At 33.3% G+C, this 22,950-nt stretch overlaps 1 protein-coding gene across 1 annotated transcript in view; it reads right to left on the reverse strand.

Moving 5' to 3' along the window:
• The window catches only part of LOC141451336 (acid sphingomyelinase-like phosphodiesterase 3b), a 267,887-nt gene that overhangs the window by 170,700 nt on the left and 74,237 nt on the right, over positions 1 to 22,950 (reverse strand). The gene's annotated exons all lie outside the window — the stretch shown is intronic.

The following is a 22,950-nucleotide window of genomic DNA, read 5'->3' on the forward strand; positions in this document are numbered from 1 at the left end:
GCGTCATAGTTACCTTGTTTGGTCAGGATGTACTATTAATACTTTTATAAAACTAAACTTTATAAACCTCATCATGTTGTTTCTCCTTAAGTTGATTTGTGGCTGTTATTAACCAATGAAACGTAAAGTAAAGTAAAAAGTCATTTGACGTGATGAAAAACAAGTGCAAAATTTGAAACAATGAAAAACAATAAATAACAGTAATTTCTGGTGAAAATTCTGTTTTTAAAATTTGACCTCACTCGCACTTAGTATACAAGAGAAAGCAAAAACTAAGTATTATTAAACTGTCAAATATTTGGCAAAAGTTTGTAAATAATCCTTGTTAATGTTTAGTCAGCTATGAACAAGAATCCGCATTAAACAGTTGACAGGTTTAGACTTGCCTACTTTATCAACTGTTCTCCTTTCTATAATGGTAAAATACACACTGAAGCGTAAGCTTTGTAAAGCTTGCCGTTACAAATATTACAAACGACGGTGCCAATAGGTTATGCCAAAATATGGCCGTGTGACATAATCTACCTAAAACTGATGTTTATAGCTCATATAGTGGCAATGAAATTTACCAGCCATTACAAGTTGCTGATATAGCAGAACATAGACATGACGAAATAGCTAGTACAGCTCTGTCACGCGTCCATGCATTTGGTTTGATCTATTGTCTACATGCACTGGATTGCTGATTTTGCTCTTCTACTAATTGAAACTTTGAATTGATTTCCCAGTTGTTCATTTTGATTTATTTCAAGTTTACCCTATTGATTGTGAGCATATATATATATGTATATTCTAATGTATTCCAGAATTACTTCAATCAGAAACGAAAATTAGAACAGCACCATCATTGAGGTCGACCCTGTGCGTCTGATATTTATAGGCACTTCATAGGTATGAACAATCCAATCTAAATTCTAACGTACGAGTATCTACCTCCACTTTACTGTTAGTTATTCTAAACCTTCAACACACCGGTGTTTTGCGTACTTAGCATACCTACAGCCCCGTGATACTTGTATTCTTATTAACACTTATCATTAGAAATTTAGAATAACAAGAATATTAGATTATTAAATGTATTAGGTATGTATAGAGGCTTTTTACCAGTTAAATGGACGTCTAAAATGATGAAATACACAGCTGTCAGTAACTCTCAACTTAGATTCCCAATAAGCTATTTCTTATGAAACTATTGATAATTATTTTTTAATAAGGTGTTTTAAAAAGATTTGTTTACAACTAAAAGTAAATCGATATACATCCGAGTAAATCATAAAAGATATATAAAATTTCTTGTACATACAAGGCGCTTCGCTAAACAAACACCAAGTGCTGACATAATTTAACTTGAAAGCTGATATGGTAGCAAAACAAAACGTCAACTAGTTAAGTAAGTGCTTTGTTAGCCAGCGAATACTGAATGTCACAAACAGGGTTTAACTTTCCTTTAGGTGTAACTTACAAACTTTATAGAAAACATAAATACCCTCCACTTAATTACCTACAAGTCAATTACCAAGTATCGATGTTTAGTGAATAAGGTACATATTGTAATTATCGAATAAAATGTTAATTAAAATCCAATACTGATGTTTATCTTGTTCAACATTATGTTATTCTATAATTATCACATTAGAAGCAGCGATTATAATTAGTAATTAGTCATTATTCAGATCAATCTAGCGAACATGAAACGTAAACATGCTCTGTGTAATAGAGCAGGTTATCTGACTGGGTTAGGGTAGCCTAACGATAATTATCAGGTACGAAACATTTTAGAAGTACGTTCGTAACTCAGATTGCCTGAAAATGTTTTATAAATCAATAGCTTACTTCTTTTCAGCATTTGGTTGAACGATTTTGTTTAAACTAAATCATTCTAACACATTTTTTGTTTTGGAACAATTATTCCTGACGTCACGGAACTCTTCGTGATTAAGCATCGATCTTCATTTCAAATCCTTACAAATAATTTCAAATCAAATTCAAATATCCAGTGATTTCGGAATAATATATACCAATTTAACCAAAATAACTTGTTTTATAACATATCTTATTTCAAAAAAGAAATGAGATGAAGTTGATAATGGTTGTAAATTATGGACAGACTATGGCAAAATTGACTTTATAAATTGTTAAAAAAATGCATTGAAGTCGTACGAAGAAGTAAATACGAGGTCTGTCTAAAAAGTATCCGACCATTATTTTTCCCTCGCAAAATAAAGACGATAGCGCGGCGCCACTGTACTCAGTAAAGGAAGACACCTTCATGCACATGTGTGAATTTTGTCACCGCCTTCCAGCGCGTCAGTCGCTGCCTGTGGGTCGCTGAGTGAGGTGCTACTCAAAGGCACTGCATCAAATTTTGTCAAAAACTTGGTGATTCTCAAAGCGAAACAATTCGTAAGATTCAGCAGGTGTTTGAAGACGAAGCGATGGGTGAAACACAAATTAAGGAGTCGTTCAACCGCTTCAAAGTAGCCGCACATCAGCGGAGAGTGACCAAGTTGTTGTCGCCAGAACAAAAGGACCTCCGTTTTGAAGTTACACTAACTCCAACCTCTTGGGCAATCTCCCGCACGGTCAAACGACGATCTGGCATCACCAAATTTCGCAAGTCTCAACAACGGCTGCACTCCGAGTAGTCTGGGGCCTGCCATAACGCTGGACACTCTCCGCTGATGTGCGGCCATTTTCGAAACGGTTGAACCACTCCTTAATTTGTGTTACACCCATCGCTTCGACTCCAAACACCTGCTGAATCTTACGAATTGTTTCGCTTTGAATCACCAAGCTTTTGACAAAATTTGATGTTTCAGTCATCTTGAGAGAATCGGTAATGCGACGAACACGTTGTGTAGCACCTCACTCAGCGACCCACAGGCAGCGACTGACGCGCTGGAAGGCGGTCACAAAATTCACACATGTGCATGAAGGTGTCTTCCTTTACTGAGTACAGTTGCGAGGGAAAAATAAAGGTCGGATACTTTTTAGACAGACCTCGTATAATAATTTTAAAAATGAATGTGAAAATTGTGTGCCATTATTTCAATTTATCTAGTGCGAGACATTTTACCTGGAATAGAGATATATAAAAAAAATATATATTTAAAAAAATATGAAGGATATATACATGCAAAGAGAGTGTAGCTTGTATGTGTACTGTTATGTATCCGTTGGTCTATTTTGAGCAGAACCTCTCCGGCGAACTTCCAGCAGAAGAAGGAAATACATAATTCAAAATGATGACCTTCATCCTCGTACTTTAGCTGAATAACTTTCTGGCTATTGTGTTCATGACAAGGGCGCTACGACCCTTCTTTGGTTTGTGCGCCCTAGTAAACTGTTCTTTCCATAGAATCGCATTTTTATACCCATCCAGCGTGTAACCTGTCTCATTATATTTTAAATTTATCCGTAAATATAACATCATAAAATTTATTTAAATAATTTAAAATAGTTTGTTTAAGGTACTTTTGTTGTCATTCTAAATTAGACCAACAATTTTCTTCCTTTTTTTCTTTATTGTGCGGGAATTTGAGACTATTTAAGATAGTTAACAATAAACGCTGAAAAAATTTCTGTAAATCTATTTGCAGACGAAATCAACGAAAGTTACAAAAGTCAGTTAATCAGCTGGCTAGAACGTTAAGATAACCAAACCACTAATAAGTGCCAAGAAAGACGCAGATAGTCAACGAGACTAAGAATAGACAGTCTGCGAACCCTTACTACAGACAGAGGCTGGATTTACAGTTACTTAGCGAACACAGTACGCCCCCAAACATTGGGCCAGTAAATTCATACTTACGTCCTCCCAAGTTCAATGGGGAGAGACCCAAGCCCTACACCATCATTCCAACCTCCAATAGGTCAAGTACTCATTGTACTTAGAGGGCCCGGCTTCAACTATCTCAAAGACCCTAGAGTATTTAATTAGTACGGTCAAAATCAATAATGGTTTGTTTTGCAGGTTATCTCCAGTCACGGCAAGATCTGGAATAAAGTGACCTTCCGCTTTGTGTGGAAGTAGTCTACGTCATCATCTCAACAGAGAACCATCATCTTAACCGACAATACTTATAGATAAATTGATGAATAATTTGGTACGAAGCACGTCGACTTTTTAAAAGATAATAATCAAAACTGAAATGTTTGCTTCGACTGAACTCCGTTATTAATAGCTGAGTTAATCAGGGAAGCGATTAACTCAAGATAGTGCCCTAGATTCCAGCCTAAAGATCTCGGATACAATTTCCAGTTCCCGGAATCTCTTACAGCCCACGGTGGTGGCCAGTGTTGTCTTCATGGAGAGGATATTGTCCAGTGGTAGGTAGTGCACAGAACTGGAAGAGCCTCACAGAAAAAGGAAACCTAAGACAGGGAGCTAGCTGGATTCGGAACCTTCGTAGTTAATCTCTTTGCAATAATTATAAAATTAATCAAAAGTTTGCTACAGAATTCCGCCTTCAAGAAGCGCGAATCAACAAAAACTATTTTTAAAATTACAAAATGCTATATTGTAAAGTAGTTGGGAACAGTACTGCGTTAATGGCTTTCTCTGTACAATGAACAAACTGTACGTTACTGAACATAATTGTAAATACTAGAAACATTATACTAATGGAATATTTATAAAAAGTAAATAAAACCTAAGGCATAAACACATTCAATTTACTTTATTGAAGCGAGCCGTAAAACATATTATTAAATAATAACCTTACAAGCGTAGCTTATAAAGTATCAAAATGCTTTTAGTGTTATTATATTTCTATTCTAGAGAGTTCTACGCTTGTTAACTTATGGATTAGTTTTAACCAGTCGTACATATCGAGCGGTAACGTTAAGTTCATCCATCTTTATTACAACTTTTTTTTTAAATATTATTTTCTTTAATACATACACGACTCCTTCAAAACTAGAAAATCTCTAGACAGACGATCTGAAGTCTGATCTGAAAGTAAACTGCACCTTTAAAACTTTATAATATACGGAGGTTTCTTTTCAACTCTTGGGCTTAGCAAAGCACTAACTGAAATATAAGATTCTTACAAGAATAATTGTTAAACTTCATCACGGAATATGTCACAGACAACTTTAGTCACTGTCTAAACATTAAACTTGTACGCGACTTACAGCAATAACTTTACAAAAGATTCCACAACAAACTGGTATCAAACGATTAAGTCAAAGGAACAAAGTCATAGCTCAATTGTAGTGACTTTTAAATAAGGCACAAAATAAATAAAATCAAACTTTTGTCAAAAATCAGGAAGACAGGTAATTAGGCAAAGAAATGTTTGAGTCTATCCTACTTGTTCATCATTAACTCGCAACATTTTATTAGTAAAATATTTGGTCCTGCATTTTTGGTACTTATTTTTGTGATAGTTCCATTTAAGTAAGTGACTTTCACATTGCCCTAAATTGGAACTTTATTTAAAGTTTGATTAGTTTTTCATCAGTAGTGTCAAGCAGCGGAAAACTCTCTCAACTAAATATTGTACCAATCTCAACAAAAATAAAAATTTAAAATTTTGTGAAAACGTCCAATATGAAGAACAGTAATTAGCGCTTCCAATGAAAAACGTTTAGTGAATTCGAGAGAAGTTTCACAACTTATTTTTCGTTCTTTTCAAGTAGCCTAGAATTGATTACAACTGCCCAGAATTTTTTTTTTTAAATTCTTGATCGCCTTCTACGGTTTCTAGGCTCTCTAAATGAGCGATTTACCACTCTTTCGTCTCTGTGTTTAGATTGCAAATTGTAAAGGAGGACTTGGTAATGCAGGATGACCAACAAAAAGTCAACATTTTGGCCATGTAAAGAGGTTAGGTAATAGTGAATATAATTACCGAAAACCTAAAATGATTTAAATTGGAAATTTTTATATCAGCTGTTAAACTGACAACACATGATGACATGACTCTTTTTCATAATATTAGCCTTACTAAATCTGATGGTATTACATGTCTTTGAATGAAGCAGTCAGTTGTGTCAGTTGTAATAGAAGTCTTACCTACTGCTGTTCTATTCTGTTCTATTCTCTAATACTGTGATTGATTTCCAGTTCAAGTTTTCATGTTAGTTTTTCTTTGGGTCTTCTAAAAAAAACCTGGATTCGTTGCAAAGCAGTACTAAGCCTAATGATGTGTAGATCATTGTCTAAAATATTTTCTCATTTCCCTCGATATTTTAGAAAAACGACTGTTTTTTTTCCACAATTGACATTTCTATTCCAATCAACTATATTTCAAAAGCTTGAATTTGTTTTGGTTGTAGATTTAGTAACTATAGCGATACGTTAATTTCATAATCAATTTTTATGCGTTACTTGTTATGAAATATGGATTGTAAAATGTTTGTTGATTTTTTTGTGTCTTGAAACTACATATCAAGTACGAGGATGTTGTTTTTAAAAGAAATCAATGGTTAGTAGAATTGTAAATAACATGTCGATGTGCAGTAATAGTTTAATGGCTGCATTTTCCTGGCAAATCCTACCCTACGCCATAGAACAATTCAGATTCTACGAGTGTTTTACTGATGAAGAAAGAACAAGATGGTGGTAAACTGTGGATGAATTATGTTATAATAATATCTCGCTCTGTTCTCAACAAATTTTATAAAAGACGAAAATAAAATAATCAGCCATTTCTATCAAAGTAAGTCAAGTTTCATCAGTTCTTCTATAAACTCCAATGGCCGTTCCTAAAGCAGCGGACATTTCGCTATCTGTACTTCCTTTCTCCACCTTGCCCGACCTACCACTTCCTTCTGCATTGCTCTGTGTACCCCAGGTCGAATAATTTGTGCCAAATCCTGCGTCACAATCCCTTGGAATTGTGCCAGTTTTTTTTTTTTTTTTACACGCTGCATCGACCTGCTCGGAAAATTATCCCAACCTCCTGGCTAACTTAGTCTTTTTCTTTTCCATTTTGTTCCATCCTCTTGTGTATGCCCAGCTAAACTGCCTGTCATCTTGCTTTTATAACGAATAAAGAAGTTGAAGGAAGTAGACAGGGGACCTGACCTAGACGAATGACTAAGATATTCCAGTAAATGCCTGACACAGAAGATCTCCGTCCGCTTTACTGTCCACATCTTTATTTCAACTTACATAGTACACATATACTTACATAGTACAACCCTCGGCTCCCTCTTCCTTCCCAAACAATCTTACCCCTCACGACCAGTTTTTCCGTGACATTGCTAACAAAAATAGACTAACAGCCCCGCCTTCTAGACACGTCCCTCTTAATATAATAGGGAAGATAATTTTATAAAATTTTTCAAGAGCTTTATAGAAGGCCATTTTCTTGTTACAGCGGCCTTCAAGATGCAAAAAAAAAAAAAATGAGAGTGATGTGTAGAGACGATGGACCCCCACATGTTATGTTTTACACGATGTACAAAAAAAGTAAGAGTACATAAGATTTATGTCCACAAAGTAATGCTCATATTACACGTTAAAGGATATACTCTAAGAAAAATGATGCTGGAGGTATTTTTTTTTTCTCTCTTATGGAGAGAAAAGTAATTTTCTATTCAGGAACAACCATCAACACTATAATCTATCTAATAGAAAAGAACTGAGAAAAAAGTATGGTTCAATACCATCACATACGTCAGCATGTTCATTCATTTTTTTTGTTTAACTTTTGCTAACATTCTCATAAATTTCAATCTGGCAAAGAATTTAATTAAACCAAATAGCCAATGTATCCCATCAGTTCGTACAAATCCAGTTATGAGATCACAGGAAGAAAAATTGGATGAAACAAATAATGAAACAGGAAAAAAGAACTAGAAGAATCTGTTTCTGTCCATTGGAAGCTGACCAATTTTTCCAAGAACTCTAGTCTTTTTCAGCCAATGAAATTTTTTGATTTCCTTTACTTTATTTTTGTAAGAGTAGTTGTAAAATTTAATGATGTCCCTCCGTTTTCCAGATTAGCCAAAATAGACTATTCATGTCCGGATGTCGGTTATAAATATTCCAGTGGAAGTTCTACTTCAAAAACGACCTGATTTCAATGTTTGAAACACGATTTATAGTTTTTTTCCTTTTTGGCAATCTTAGTGCTGTTTTCTAATTTAACAAAACACACCAATTAAGTAATTTAATTATACTATTGGATTAATGTAGTCAGGCACTTAATTAAGACTAGTTTTATAGGGTCCACTGTTTCCCAATAATTGGTGCTGTTGTATTATGTCCAATATTAGTTAGAACATAAAGGGATACATAATATTTCATGTAAGAGTAACATGTAATAATATCCCTTAAATATGTACACGAAATACATGTAAACATGTTACAGAAAATTAACAGTAAATTACAATGAAATATGTTAACTCTATAATTGTAAACAATGTTAAACTGTGGTGTAGACATATTATTAAAACATTGAATTACAATTTGTTGTTTAACTTACAAAAATTAACAACTAACAGATTGAATTATCGAACAAAATAAACATTTAAACTGCATAATTTGAAATGCTTAGTACTTACTAGTAACTTTCAAATTGAAATTTACGGCTACTAAAAGCTGGATTAAGTTGTATCCTAAATATGATTTAAATTGGTGCATCCTAAATCACAATGAAATGACTGACTAAGCAACTTCTTGAATCAAATATAAATTTTATTGTTAAAATGTTCCAAATAAATAGGGTAAAAGTATTGTTTTGTTTTTTAATAAAGTGGAGTTTACTGGGTTTTTTGTCTTAATCGAATATATTTTAATTAGGCGCCACGGTAGCCGAGCAGTTAAGAGGCGAGTCCTGCAAAGCTAATACGTATTGTGGTACTGGGTTCGATTTGCGGTTTTAGGCTTTGGATTTTATTTAATGGTTAATAAAAGAAATTTACAGTAAAGTATGTTTGCCTCCGTTTACGACACATAATTGGTTGTTGGACGTAAAGCCCGCCTGAAAAAAAAATTGGTAATTACTTTACTTTCCTATTTTAATTTGAAAAAGCAAGGAGTATTAGTAATTTCGTTTTGAAGAGATAGAAATAATGACTTCTGGGAAGCAAGTAAAGGTGACGATATATCAGAAGTGCTCATTACTTCGAAATAGTTTAAAGCAGCAACCTTCTTAGGTAATAGATCCTTTTCAAATATGTCTAGATAGTAATGAGGCCAATTAGAAGGAATCAAGTAAATCTTTATTGGAATTTTCATCGAGGAAAACTGATTGATTCTAAAGAGTACTTAGGGAGTTTGTTGTAACGTAAGATTTCTACTTCTAAAATACATCTTCCGTAAAATATATGGTTCTACTTACTACTACCTGTATAAATCAAGTTATATCAACATTTAGCCAGAATTCATGGTTGACTATCACTGAAAAGATAATTAACTAATTACAGTTAACGATTTCAGTGAATATTTTGATGATTAACTCCTTGATGTTATTCCAGCAAAAATGCTTTAATTGTTAAGAGTGGTTGCACGATATTTACGAAGAATTTGAAGACTGAAGTACGAACAAGAACAAAACAAATCACAACTCTCAGTTTTATATATTTATTACAAGGAAAACTAAAAAAAATAATCTTTAATATTAGTGATTTTATTTTTCCTGCATGACTGTTTTTGGAGCTAAGGACAGGTTCAGGATATTCAACTAATCAGAGTGTATGGTGACAATGTGACAGAAGTTTGTGAATGAAACATGATGATTCAATCTCTGAAGATGGATGAGAACCAGAAACTAGGTAGAAACACAAAACAGGCACGTTGTCTGAAAGATTTTTGGACTGACTGAGGGACAATGTGTTAGACTTTCCTAGGCAATTTGGGAGAGCAACACAAATAAAATAAAATAACAAATTAAAGGAAAGGGAAGGGTGGGGGACGCCACCAACACCCAGAATACCTTCACTTAAAAAGAAAATATATTTATATTTTCAATTTGGTAAAAGTACAAAGAAAATACCATAAGGTCTAGATCATAATTACTTATTACAACTTACAGTTCAGAACCCTGTAACCAGACATATAGCTCACATCAGCACGTGCTTGGCCTTTAATGCTCTACAATTTAAACTGTTGGGAATGACACAGGAAGACGATGGCCATAAAATTTCAAATTTACAGTCAGATACAGGACTCTTGGCAGGGAGAGATACTTCGGCGTTTGCGGGGCCACATGGCTTGACTTGGCTGCAACCGTCGTACAAAGTGACACAGACTCAGGATCCTGTGAGAAGCCCCAAGGGCAACTGGCTCGAGCTCCCAGGCACACGCTGGAGCCCCCTCTCCGTTGTCTTCTCCAGTGCTGCCAACCGGACAATGCTGCGCTATTAGCACCAACAGATAAATTCTAGGACGGGGGGGCGCAAATCCCTTCGAGGATCGAACAATGTCGATGAAATTTTGGTGATTAATAAAAAAATATCAAAATTTAGGCTATGCAAGAAAATAATTTAATGAGATTTGAAAATATTTAAGTCTACTACAGTTTATTTAATATTACGAGTATTTACTGTTGATTTAAACTGACAATAGTATTTATCGGCTGACAAAACCTGACTTGTTGTCATCTCTATCTGTATACCGGCATTTTAATTTAAAAAAAGAAAAACCGGGGCAACAATCTCTGACTTTTTCCTTAAGCAATTGACTCAAATCTTAGAAAATGTGGAATTTTAAGGGAAAAATCTCCGGAAAACACAAGATATTTTCAGTGTTTGGCACTTCCGTTCAACAATATTTGGAATTTTTGCCTTTTTTATTAATAAATAAAATATAATTTATAGGTAAAGTATTACTCACATTAGCCGAGCGGATAGAAAGTTCAAAAAGCCAAGAGGTTTTTGTGATACCCAGGTTCGATTCCCAGGCTAGGGTCTTGTTTATTTCATTTAATTTATTAAATGGTAAAATATAGGTAATGTATATTTGCTACCCTCTATCAAATACCTAATCTGTAAAGTTCACCAGTAAGGCACTATTTTACTATACCTACTCTACAGGTAAAGTGACCGCATTCTTAATTTGTTTGCTAACAAAGAGAGTCAAACCTCCACTTTTCTCACCAGAACAGCAAGGACCAATTCGTAAAAACCACTTTTCCGGATTTGGGGCACAAAAAACATGTAAATTTTGGGTGAAAATCGCAAATCTGTGGGATCGCAGAACTTATCTGGTACTTCTAGAAGGAAGAGAAATTGAATTCAATCTGAAGTAAATAATTTGTAAAGTAGTACGAAAATTATCGCATAAACTTAAGAATTAATTCTACCAAGAGTAGCTACTTTCAGTAACAACAGAAATTTGAAACATCTAAATCATTTTTAAATTTATAAAAGAATTTATTTATAAAATGGTTGATTATTTATTCAAATTTAATTAATTAATTAATTCTATGGGAAAACAAAACCATTTTCATTAATAATTGAAATGTTTACGTGGATATCAACTTTTTCATCTAAGTGGTAAACAACTAATTTAGTAACCAATTAGATAATTTCCAGTGTTTGCTAATAACTCTAGAACTATGTGATATAAATAACTTATTAGTTAATTAGATGGCATAATATTGTTGGAATGTGCGAAAGAGATGAATAATCTGTACGATAAGATAGATATGTGTAACTATAGTAATTAAGATTCGAGATAATCACGTATAAACACACTACCACACTGACGAAGGTGTAATCAGTCATGCAGATGTCTAGGCGACGCTCTGAGGAACGGAAGTGCCTATTTCTCACAGCGTGGTTGTAGTGTGCCTACTGACGTCTAGCCTACAGTGTGATCTCCAGTTGATGTATAGTGACAACACCCCAGGGGATACGTACTGCTTCCCATATCCCTCTGGCTGATTGACTGTTATTGCTTCAGTGATTGACTGATTGCATCCTAATTTCTACCAATCTAACATAAAACATATAACCTAAAATCGGCTATTATAATCTCTGTAACATTCTCAACATTTAGCGTGAATTTAAAAAGTAAATAATTTCTGGCTTTTGCAACTGATCAATTTTGTGCGTAACTATCATCTGACTGATGTAGCCCTTAAAGTAACATAGAATTTGAATATTAGGAGAATTTTCATAAATGATTTGTAATGCTTGTAAGAAATATGAAAATCCACATAGCCCATCTCAAAAATCGGGCAAGTAAAATTGACTTTTTCGTTTGATTAATAAATTTCCTTTCACCTACTACATCATAAATTTGAAAAGTAATCTGATATCGAAAGTAATAATGAAATAGGCTTATATTAAGGAAGAAAACCAATAACCTTATCGTTTCAAAGTAAAATTTCATTCAATATAACACGTATGTTAGCGTTGTGGATCTAAACAGATAATCTTATTTAAATGCAAATTAGTTTCCCAACAGCTGTCCAGTTTATAACCTAAACCAAAATTTTTAATTAGAGAGTCTATTTATAATATAAAGCAATTTCTTCTTAAATAAATAGAATTAAAAAAAAAAATGTCGCCATGTTTAATTTTAATGAGGTGAGAGAAAACAGTCCCCTAGAGGGGGAAAAATTGTATAGAAATTAATGAAGATAATTTAATTGTTTCATAATAATAATAATTATTGCACTAAAATAATACAAAATTAGATTTCATGGAACGAAAATTGACGGTGAAGCTGGAAGTTATAAAATCATTAATGGCAAAAAATCCCTTCCTCATAAAACTTATAATTTCCATTTTCCACACAGATAATATGAGTGGAAAATTCTTTTCAAGGAAATTATCAGTGTACTCAGGAAGTTGGATAATTTATTAATGAACTTTGATAATTGGTTAAATTTTGGTTAATTTATCACCGAAATATAATCAATGGTTAAATTGTTCGTCCATTTTGAGTTCACGGCCAAATTGTTGAATTCAACTCAGCCGAAGTGTGTGTTAAAAGAGGGAAATGTCGGAATAAATAAAATAAAAATAAAAATAAACTTTTCAAATAATGTTGAAGGGGTCAATTCCAATTTTAGTTATAGCATTATTAGTACAAAATAGTGCTGCACGAGAAACGAGACAAATCTCGGTCTCGGTCTCGGTACCGAGACGAGACTTGAGCAACCGAGACCGAGACCAAGATCGAGACATCATATATATCTCGTCGAGAAATCTCGGTCTCGTCTCGGTTTTTCAAATATTAATTTTTAGCTACAAAATGATAAAATTGTGTTCTTTATTAATAAATAATCATTACGGGTATTGAATTAATTATTAAAAGTTACGATTTTATTATATATGATCAATATTACTACATCTATTTGACTTCGAATTACATAAGTAAAGTAAGCAAAGTAATCGCCTATTTTTTCAGGCGGGGCTTTACGTCCAACTACCAATTAGGTGTCGCGGACGGAGGCGACTAGCAAACATACTTTACTGTAAATTTCTTCTACTAACCATTAAATAAAATCCAAGGCCTAAGACCGAGAATCGAACCCAGTACCACAATACTCATTAGCTTCGCAGGTCTCGCACTATTTTCGTTTTTAAGATACTCTTTGCCCAAGCATTGATACATAAAAGAGCTTTTACTGAGTCAGAAGTTAAAGAAGATCTTCTATTGGTCATTATCATCGCAGCTTGCTAAAATAATTTTTCCGATAGCACTGAAGTTGCACAGATACTAAAAATATCTTTCGCCATTCTAGACAAATTTTTGAAGGAATTCTCAAGTGTTTTCCACCATTCTAAAATGTCAACGTCTACTGGTGCTTGGTCTAATTTGGTATAATTAATTATTTCTGTCTTCCATGCTTCGGTGATATTTGCTGATTTTTGAGCAAATGGTGCAAAAATATTGATGCAGTCGTCGTCGTCGTCGTCAAAAGGTGAATCATCAGATTCTTTATCTTCACCAACAGCCATAACTTATAGAGCGGGAAGTTTGTTGGGAGGTGTATTTTTTATTTCACGAATCAACTTGTTATAGGAGGCAGATATGTTATTTGGGTCTTTCATTTGGCGCGTTTTTAACATCTTTTTGAAATTATATAAAGATATATAACAGTAATAGTAACATATGATGCATTGAAGTGTAAGTAGTTATCTTCTTTTACACACATTTTCATTACCAATATATAAATTAAAATAATTATTAGAAAATTATAACATTTTTTGAAAAGATTATTAATAGCAAACCACTTTTAATACTTAAACAAAAATTCAAAAAAAATGAGACCGAGATATCTCGACGAGACCGAGACCGAGACCGAGATCGAGACTGCATAAAGTCTCGCCTCGTCTCGGTCTCGTGCAGCACTAGTACAAAAATGTATACCCAATTGGGCTACTAAGTAGGCCTTGTTCTGTGAAGTGTATATGTGAATAATAATTTCTTGGTTTCTGTTATTTCATTCACCTTTCGATATAGGAAGCATTTGTAGATTTTGTAGATTCCCCCCCCCCCAATTTGTCTGATATAATTTTGTATCCACCATAACTCAGAGAATCTGAAGTGAATCTGATGGATTTTCATGAAAATTACATTCAAAATTTTCTCGCAGCAGTAACTAGAATTTTCTAATTGATTGCATGCAATTGATTGCATGACCAATGCACACTTGTAGATCTGTACCTTTTAACAATATCTCAGGAAATTGCATTTAAAAGACTTTTTGAGTGAAAGATTGGTGAACCTGAAGATTGGTCTCATCACTTCTGCAATACGACTTAACTAAATGTTGAAACGAAAAGTCTCAACTTTTGGAGAAACTCTAATGAACACAAGTTCCACTTTACTCGATAATTTTTTGAGATTGTTACGCATAAATACGTAGTTCAAGAAAATTTTACAACACAAATAGTAATAAAAAAAAAAAGTCATAATCGTTCTACCCTGACATCATTTCCGCTTCTATTTTATTATATAAATAATAGGAAAACACTGATAAAGTGAATATCAGCTGTAAGTTTAAACGTTAAACGATTTAATTGATTAATGGATATAAAAGTGATGACATTAGTTAAACAGCGCGGAAACTATTTGAGATCAGACTCAGGGGATAAGTAATCCACTGCAGACAAACTTAAATCAATAAGCCAAAAGCCCATTGAATTTGTTGGTAGCATTAATAAATTAAACTTTAATAAAAGCTATAAATCAGGATAACTTTACTATTTAATAAAAACAAGAAATATGGCGATCGTAATAATAAATCTATTGTGAGAACACTCATATCGATTTTCTCCTCAATCAACCAGTTTTTACTAAAAGATTAATTAATAACCGTAATGGCGGAGGAAACTTTGCTGTTATAAAAAGTTATTTTATTTTTATTTTATTATTTATTTTCTCTTATTCTTGTTAGAAGGAAGTATTGTAATCAGTCATCGTTTTTGCTGCAAAAAAAAAAAATTAGCTGATTACAAAAAAAAAATGTTTTTTGCTAATTACTTTTTTGGTAGGTCTGTCTGTGGCACCAGAGGACGTTACTACAAGGATTTAGTCATATCTGGCCTACCGGAAATGCCACTGAACTAAAGGTTATTCTTCAGTTTGTGAAAATGACTTCAGTAAACTCAAGTTTACTATTGAGGGAAAGGAGTTCTATAATTTTGATGTGCAACATATTTCCAGGCGTTTACGATTAAGGATATCGTGAGAGATAAAAATGTAAGCGGCACTTCTCTCGGTGTGAATTTTTTTTTTTTAAATAAAGGATTTACAATAGGATGAAAAAAGTAATGCCAGTTTCAGTCATTTCATTATAAAATTTATTCTGCCGAGCTTTCGACCTAGTGACTAGGTCATCTTCAGGACTAATTTACAATATACTGTTTTACATCATTAGAGAGTTAGTGTGTCTTCTGTCCTGTCTGTTCATGGACTGAACAGATCCTCATCACACTTTCGATTTCCCAAACACAAAGATACTTAAATCAGAAATCAACACACAAAACAGGAAAGTGCTAGAAATGATATACATATCTAAGACAGAAAACAGTCTAAATTTCAAAACTGACACCAACAATTTAAACAACATATACGCAAACTTACTGCAAAATACTTGACAATTCGCAACACTGACTTCCTTACAACCAAACACAATCAAACACAGACTGATCACATTCAGTCCATGAACAGACAAGACAGAAGATACACCAACCCTCTAATGATGTAAAACAGTATATTGTAAACTATGATTCAGTCACCAAAAATAATGAACAATAATAAAGGATTTACATTAAAGTTAAAGGGTCAAAATTGAAGGGAATTTCGAAGTTTTCTCGATACTTCCTTCATTGTGGCAGGAAAGCATATTTTTGCATTGATCTTCTATTGTATCTTCGGATGTCTGCACCAAATGGTGGGAGACCTAACAACCGCAAAATATATCAGACGGATTAAACAGAGCTAATTGAACGCAGTAGCTGTAAAGGTTCGGCCAATTAGTAGTCCAGGCCCCAGTTCTAACCACTAATCTGCCACAATGCCTCAGACCTATTTAACTTAATGGATTTCCTTAATTCCCGTAAGGATTGGGTGTAAAGTAGCCACTGTAGACTCAAACAAGATAAAGCAGGATGGACTAAATACTCGCTGTGTTAAATAACATTCCAGACCTTGGAACCAACATGCTTTCCTAACCATAAACATTTTAATACAGTTCAGCTGTGATATTATAGTCAACTTAAGATTTAGAGAAAATTCTAAATTCGAAGACAATATCTAAACCAGAAGTTGAGAAATGCAGAAATCAGAAAAACGAGTAGCTTAAATCAAGACTTTTCTTTGTTCGTGATAATTTGTTTTTCCTTATAATTACTTCCTTTAAAAGAATCATTGCCATCTAACAGATTCTGGAATTTCCTCCCTAGATTTTACTAGTTTTTTTTGGGACAAAAAGTGTTTTCTAATCATTTGTGGGCGCGATTGTGTGTTTATCGCCAGTATTTTAATGCAAAGAAGTCGATTATAATTGATTTCTATCGAAAATGCATGATCACATGTTAATAAATAAAGCACAGACAAACTACCAGAATGTTGTCTACTGTATATGGAGTGAAAAACAAGCTATCTATTTTTTTTTTTTTTTTTTTTGCGCATTAACAGCTGAGGTTATTAGCGTCCGGAGCTTTTTCCAGTGCACTGCCGGCCTCCGGACAGTGTTCTCTCGTTACAGACAACACTGTCCATCACCGGACAGTGAGCTGTAAGAAGCTCCTAGGAAGAGAAAATCTAAGGGTCAGCTGCTGGATTCGAACCCGGGACCTCCGCGTGGGAGTCCAGTATGCTAACCTCATAGCTAATCTCTTCCCTAACAAGCTATCTATTATTTCTAAATTAGAAATTACACAAGTATAATTTTAAAAAAAACGTACAATCAGGGAGTTCAAATTTAATATTTGGTTTAGTTGTCATCATAGGACCATAGGCCAGTCAGCTTTTGGTCAAAATAGTTCAACCAAAAGTGCCTTTATACTAAATGATTTCTCATTATTTTCAGTTGTTTTTATTGATATATTTATTTTTTAAATGTGTCTTCTTCGGCTCTATGAACTTCTATACAGCGGAGCTAGTTGCTATTTTAACGGCTTTAAAATATATTTATTCGTTGTCGGAGAAAGAATATACCATTAAATTATCACATACTTATACACAACCAGTCTGCAGGAATGAATCATATTATCGCAGAGATTGTAGAAATTATAGCCATTTTTAAAGAGAATGGGAGGTCTGCATTAATTTTTTGTGGTTAAGGGTTCATTGTGGTATAAAAGAAAACTGAAATTGTTGATAAACTTGCAAAGGAAGCCACCAATAGTGGGGAAATGGCTAATTATAAATTACCACACACCGATATCAAGTGTATAATTGTAAAAACAGCTCTAAAAAAAAATGGCAGACAGATTACAGTAATGGTAATAAAGGGAGGATTCTATAAAACTGTGGTAGATTAGTTACCTAGACAACTATGGTTTAATGGAAATATCATTAATAAATGGGTTGTTACGACAATAAGCAGGCTGAGAGCGAAACACGCGGTGTGCGGATCGTATATTCACAGGATCAACACGTAGATTGCAATGAGGAGGAGAATTTCAATCATATAATAATGATATGTCCACGTTATGTGGTAGAAAGGAAACGAATATTTGACGACTTATACAGGTATTTAGGATGCACCCTTTCGCTACGAAGACATAATATTCTCCAGCAACATCTATGTGCTTAAATCTGTAGCAGAGCTAGCTAAGAAATGAGTGTATTTAAAAGTTATAGCCGATTAGAATGAATGGAAGAAAATGATTAGAGAAGGATTACCTGATTTTAATTTAGGTTAAGCTATAAGGATAGCAGGAATATAGAGTCCTGATCCATCCATTAGTTGTAAGTTTGCAGGCATATAGTTGTTTATAGTAGAGGGATGAATGTGTGAAGCAAATGTATTTATAAGTAAGAATGGAGAGTGAGTGATATTCTAATGATAAGCACCGAGACGATGCTGGCTGTATGGCGAAAGCCAATGCAAAAAAAAAACTTCTTAGACTCTTTAAAATCAAGTTGAACTTTAAATTTTATTTGAACCACTCTCCCAGAAAAGTTCTTCTAAGAAAAATTCAGGGGGCGAAGTATAGTTGAAAACCTTCTGGCCCTTTCCCTCTCAAAATATATAGCAACCATAATTTTTTGATCTCACTATAGTTTCTAATCTTTCTTTTGACAATAAGATTCTTCAAACCACTGATATTTGTCGGGTTATTATCCTTTTTTAACTCACAACTTCCTCCAATCAGATTGCTACATAACACATACTTCATTCTTCATATAAAAGTATCTTTATGTTATAAACACTTTAAGCGCAAAATGAAGTTATCATGCTAAAGAGGATTGAAAAGAGGAATCTATTGTGAGATCGATCAGCTCACGACGCGTGCGCATGAACAAACAAAACGATCGCTCAGATTTGCTGCCCCCGACGGAAGGTGAAAAAAGTTGCAAAAATTCTGAAGTAAGAAGGATGTTCTGTTAGATAGTAAAGGCGAAAGTCTTAAAAGATTTATGTTTAATTAATCATTTATTGAAAGATCTATCGCTTTTGTGTATAATTATTTTCAAGAAAATTGATTTTAAGAGGGAGTTCTACTCTCGAAGTTACTATTTTGGTTTCTTAGTTAAAACTATAATATGTTGAAACTAACGTTTAGTAGTAAAGATTCAAAATTTGAAGAAAACTTTAGTAGAAAATTGAAGTTAAAAAACATCGTGTTTGGTTCACCTTAGATATCCAACGTCTCACTTGATCCCGTTGCAATCAGTCTTCACTTTTAAAGGATGATACATGGAACATATTTTATTTATATTGTACGAGAAGAACCGGGGTATATCATGAGGTTACAGTCAATAAAGTAGAGATAGCTTTCCCTACATCTAACCATATTCTTGTCATGGCAAAACACGTGAGCTGGGTCTATCTTCTGTATCACATGTAGCTAGCTAGCTTTCACATGCTACTGCGCTATGCTATACTAACTACGTCATACAACACATTATTTATTTGAGGCCCACCCAGTGGTATGTGTTTTGTATCTTTTGTTACATTTATTTTTGTTTTTTTGGGTTTGACCAGAACTGCGTTACGTTTTATTACTACATTACTAACTTTATATACATTTACATTACATCCACTAACGAACTGAGTGAAAAGGGAAAAATTAACTATTCGACCTACTTAAAATATTCCAAGCTCTTTTTGTACCAATTACTTTCACTCAGTCTGAATATTCAGCAGAAATGACTTTAAAGAACCCTTATTTAATCCCCTAGGAACCTCCCTAAGAGAATGTCATAAACAAACAATTAACAAAACTAGACGTGAAGTTAATTTGCGGATGAAATGTTACCTCTAACTACACATGCATATTTCATGACACTAATTTATCCACGGCCAACGTTATTAACGGCTCTCTAAACTAGTATAAAATCGCTCGCCACAATGTGGGGGACTTTCCGAGATTTGAAACGCTTTTTTTCAAAATTTGAAAATTGTTATTTATCCTTAGATTAACTTTAATCGCAAACTAAGCTGATAACACCGCAATCCTTTTTTTCTTCAACTCTGATCCTATCTTAGATTAAAAGAGCTCATTGAAACTTGGTGTAAACTAGAAAATAAAACTTAGGTCGGCCAAATAAGTTCAAGGTACTTTCTAACTGCGAAAACAAACATGATGAGCACAGGGAGTATTGACATAACCCACTTTGTCTACATTACAGTGCCATGACCTCAGGCTCGACTTAGACAGTCGTCTAACGTGAAACTCACACACGACTTACAAAGATAGGAATTTAACAGACGTCGCAGAGTTCCTATATGTTTAAAAACTTCTTGGACCAAAAACTACCATGACAGTAACATAACAAACAAGATCTTCTCTACAAAACACTAGTTAGGCTGTTATAAATATACTTGGAGGGGCTCCGCCAAACCTTTTAATCAAAACCTCAAACAATCCTCCATATTACATTTGCAAGCCTACCCTTCATTAAGACCCCAAAATTACAATTTGATACTGGAATTAATTCTTTTCTATTTCCAAATTTTCCATAAAAACGTATAGAATCATTCTATTCCTCTAGCCCAGTCTCTTCTCATGCCCCTAAGAGTGGTCATCTCTCTATTTATCAGTCTCCTATTCATTCCCATCCAGCGGTTGCTGACAACCAGGTATCCCAATTGTGGCGCAGAACCTAGCTAAGTGATGCTGTCTGTGTAATGTGTAATGAATGATTTTGTACATACAGTTGTACAAAAAGGTATTTACATATGTATAAAATACTAAATATTCTATCTAATCGTACAAATCAATAATAAGTCTTACCTGTTGTTTAAAATAAAGGATTCAATTCAATTTTTAACTAATTTTTCACAAAATAATTTTTTCTTGAAGCAGAATAACATCGCCCCCCCAAATTTGGGTTCACACAGCTTCCCGGCTTAAAACTTATAGTTGTGGTTGGTGATCAAAAACGTATGGTTGCAAGACGTAAGTTATTGGTTTCAATAAAGAAAAAGATAATGCACATAACAAATTAAAAATTCTGCGCAGATTACAAATTATACTTGAGAAAAATGTTAACTTCTATCTGTAAAATTGACACATTTTTTCGCCAAAAAATGATTTTAGGGTAGCATTCTGAAACCGGAACTTCCTCCTAAATTAACAAGATGAAATTCTGTGTTTAAAAAAACAACATCGTGTTGATCGAATTCAAGTTTCAGCTGCCTTTTAATTTTCTCCATTTCTCGAAGTGAACAATTCATTTTTTAAGATGAAAATTATTGTTGTTATTTCTAGCGAGAATAGAATTAATCTTGAAATCACTAAAATAATTTAGAAGTTGATAAAAAAAATTAAAAAAACGGAAAGAAAATAATTAAAAATAAAGATAATAAATTGAAAAAAATTAAAGAGTAAGAATATGAACAGAAGATTTTGAGCAGAGTTTAATTTCACTTAAAATGTAATTAAGTTGAGAATATTTTCTCTTGAAAACCTAATTTGTCATCTAAGAAGATACATCACATGGCATACAGCCTCCGTCTTGGCTCTATCTCTCTTCACCAACTTTAATCTACGTCACGTAAATATTTCTAATAAATTTACAATACAGTTTGCGTATATCATTAATAAAATATTTCAACATAAATTTAACACCATTATCTATTTTATTAAAGTTTTGATACATGATTGTTCTTCCTTCAAGTTACATAAAGTAAATTACTTTAAATAATTTCTATCGATTTAGCTTTAATATTAATTTATTCAATAAGAATAATAGTATGAACTACATATCTCTTTACTAAAAGGGGTATTTCGTGAACCAAATACTTTTCACGTACTCAAATTATTCTATTGTAGTATACTTCTCTAACAAGCACATGGTGCTCTATTCATACACCGATAGTGCACGAAATTCACGTATTAAGCTTTAAAAAAAAACTACATTGACCAAATGGAGTTTTATTTCTTTACAAAACTTGGAAGTCTTGTAAATTATTTGTGTAACTAAAGTAATGTTTATTACCAAATCACAGGCTAGGCAGTTGTACAGCAGAATCTAACATACTGACATACCTAAAACAAGTGTCATTCAATGCTTATTTTAGTATTAATCCATAATTTAAGATATCAATTAATCTATAATGAAATGGATGAGAAAATGAAGTATTTATTTAACGAATTAGCATTCAAAAGCTTGACTATAATCTATGTGTAATGTACACGAAGTACATTAATGGCCCTAAACAGAGTTAATTATTCACAAAGATTCTGGCTTAGCCTTCCCATAATAAGATTAAAGTTATATAACATCTCCTAGACGATTTAAATTTAGTATTTGGTAACCTCTAGCCTCCAATATTTAATCTATAAACGCTGTATAGAAAGCATTTATTAAAGAATATAATTAAAGGTTATTGCCTGAATGATAATTGTATATATTTTTTTGTTGCCAAAAGTGTCATATTCTTAATGAAAACTAAAGGCTAGATATAGTGAATATACAAGGCATTGGATTCCAGATGAATCACTACAATTCCAAATCAAATTAAAAGTGGACCCATCTAACAGAAGGAAAGAGAGAACTATTGTAATGGTCAGAGAAATGTGTAAACCAATGGCAGAGAGAAGAGAAGTTAGACACAATGAGAAATGTTGGAAATTTGTCCAATTACAAGCCAAAAAAAAAGAAAAGCAACATTGTTTTCTTATGTGTGTCGTCATTGGAATAGAGCCAATGTTTTGTTGGTTTAGCTTGTACTATTGGCTAATAAATTGGTTATTAGGAGCATCCTATTGATCTGTTCAACTTTACAAGGAATTTTAATTTACAGAAATATGATGAAAATCAATTAAATTATCCATCTATTTTACTACCTTATGCTGATGGCGATATTTTCTTTAAAAAAACAAAAATTCTTTCTCTAGATGGATATAACGTCA

The sequence above is a fragment of the Rhodnius prolixus genome, unplaced genomic scaffold, assembly GCF_049639745.1.
Source record: "Rhodnius prolixus isolate KJV_2025 unplaced genomic scaffold, Rpr scaffold_8, whole genome shotgun sequence".
In the NCBI taxonomy this organism is placed as follows: Eukaryota; Metazoa; Arthropoda; class Insecta; order Hemiptera; family Reduviidae; genus Rhodnius; species Rhodnius prolixus.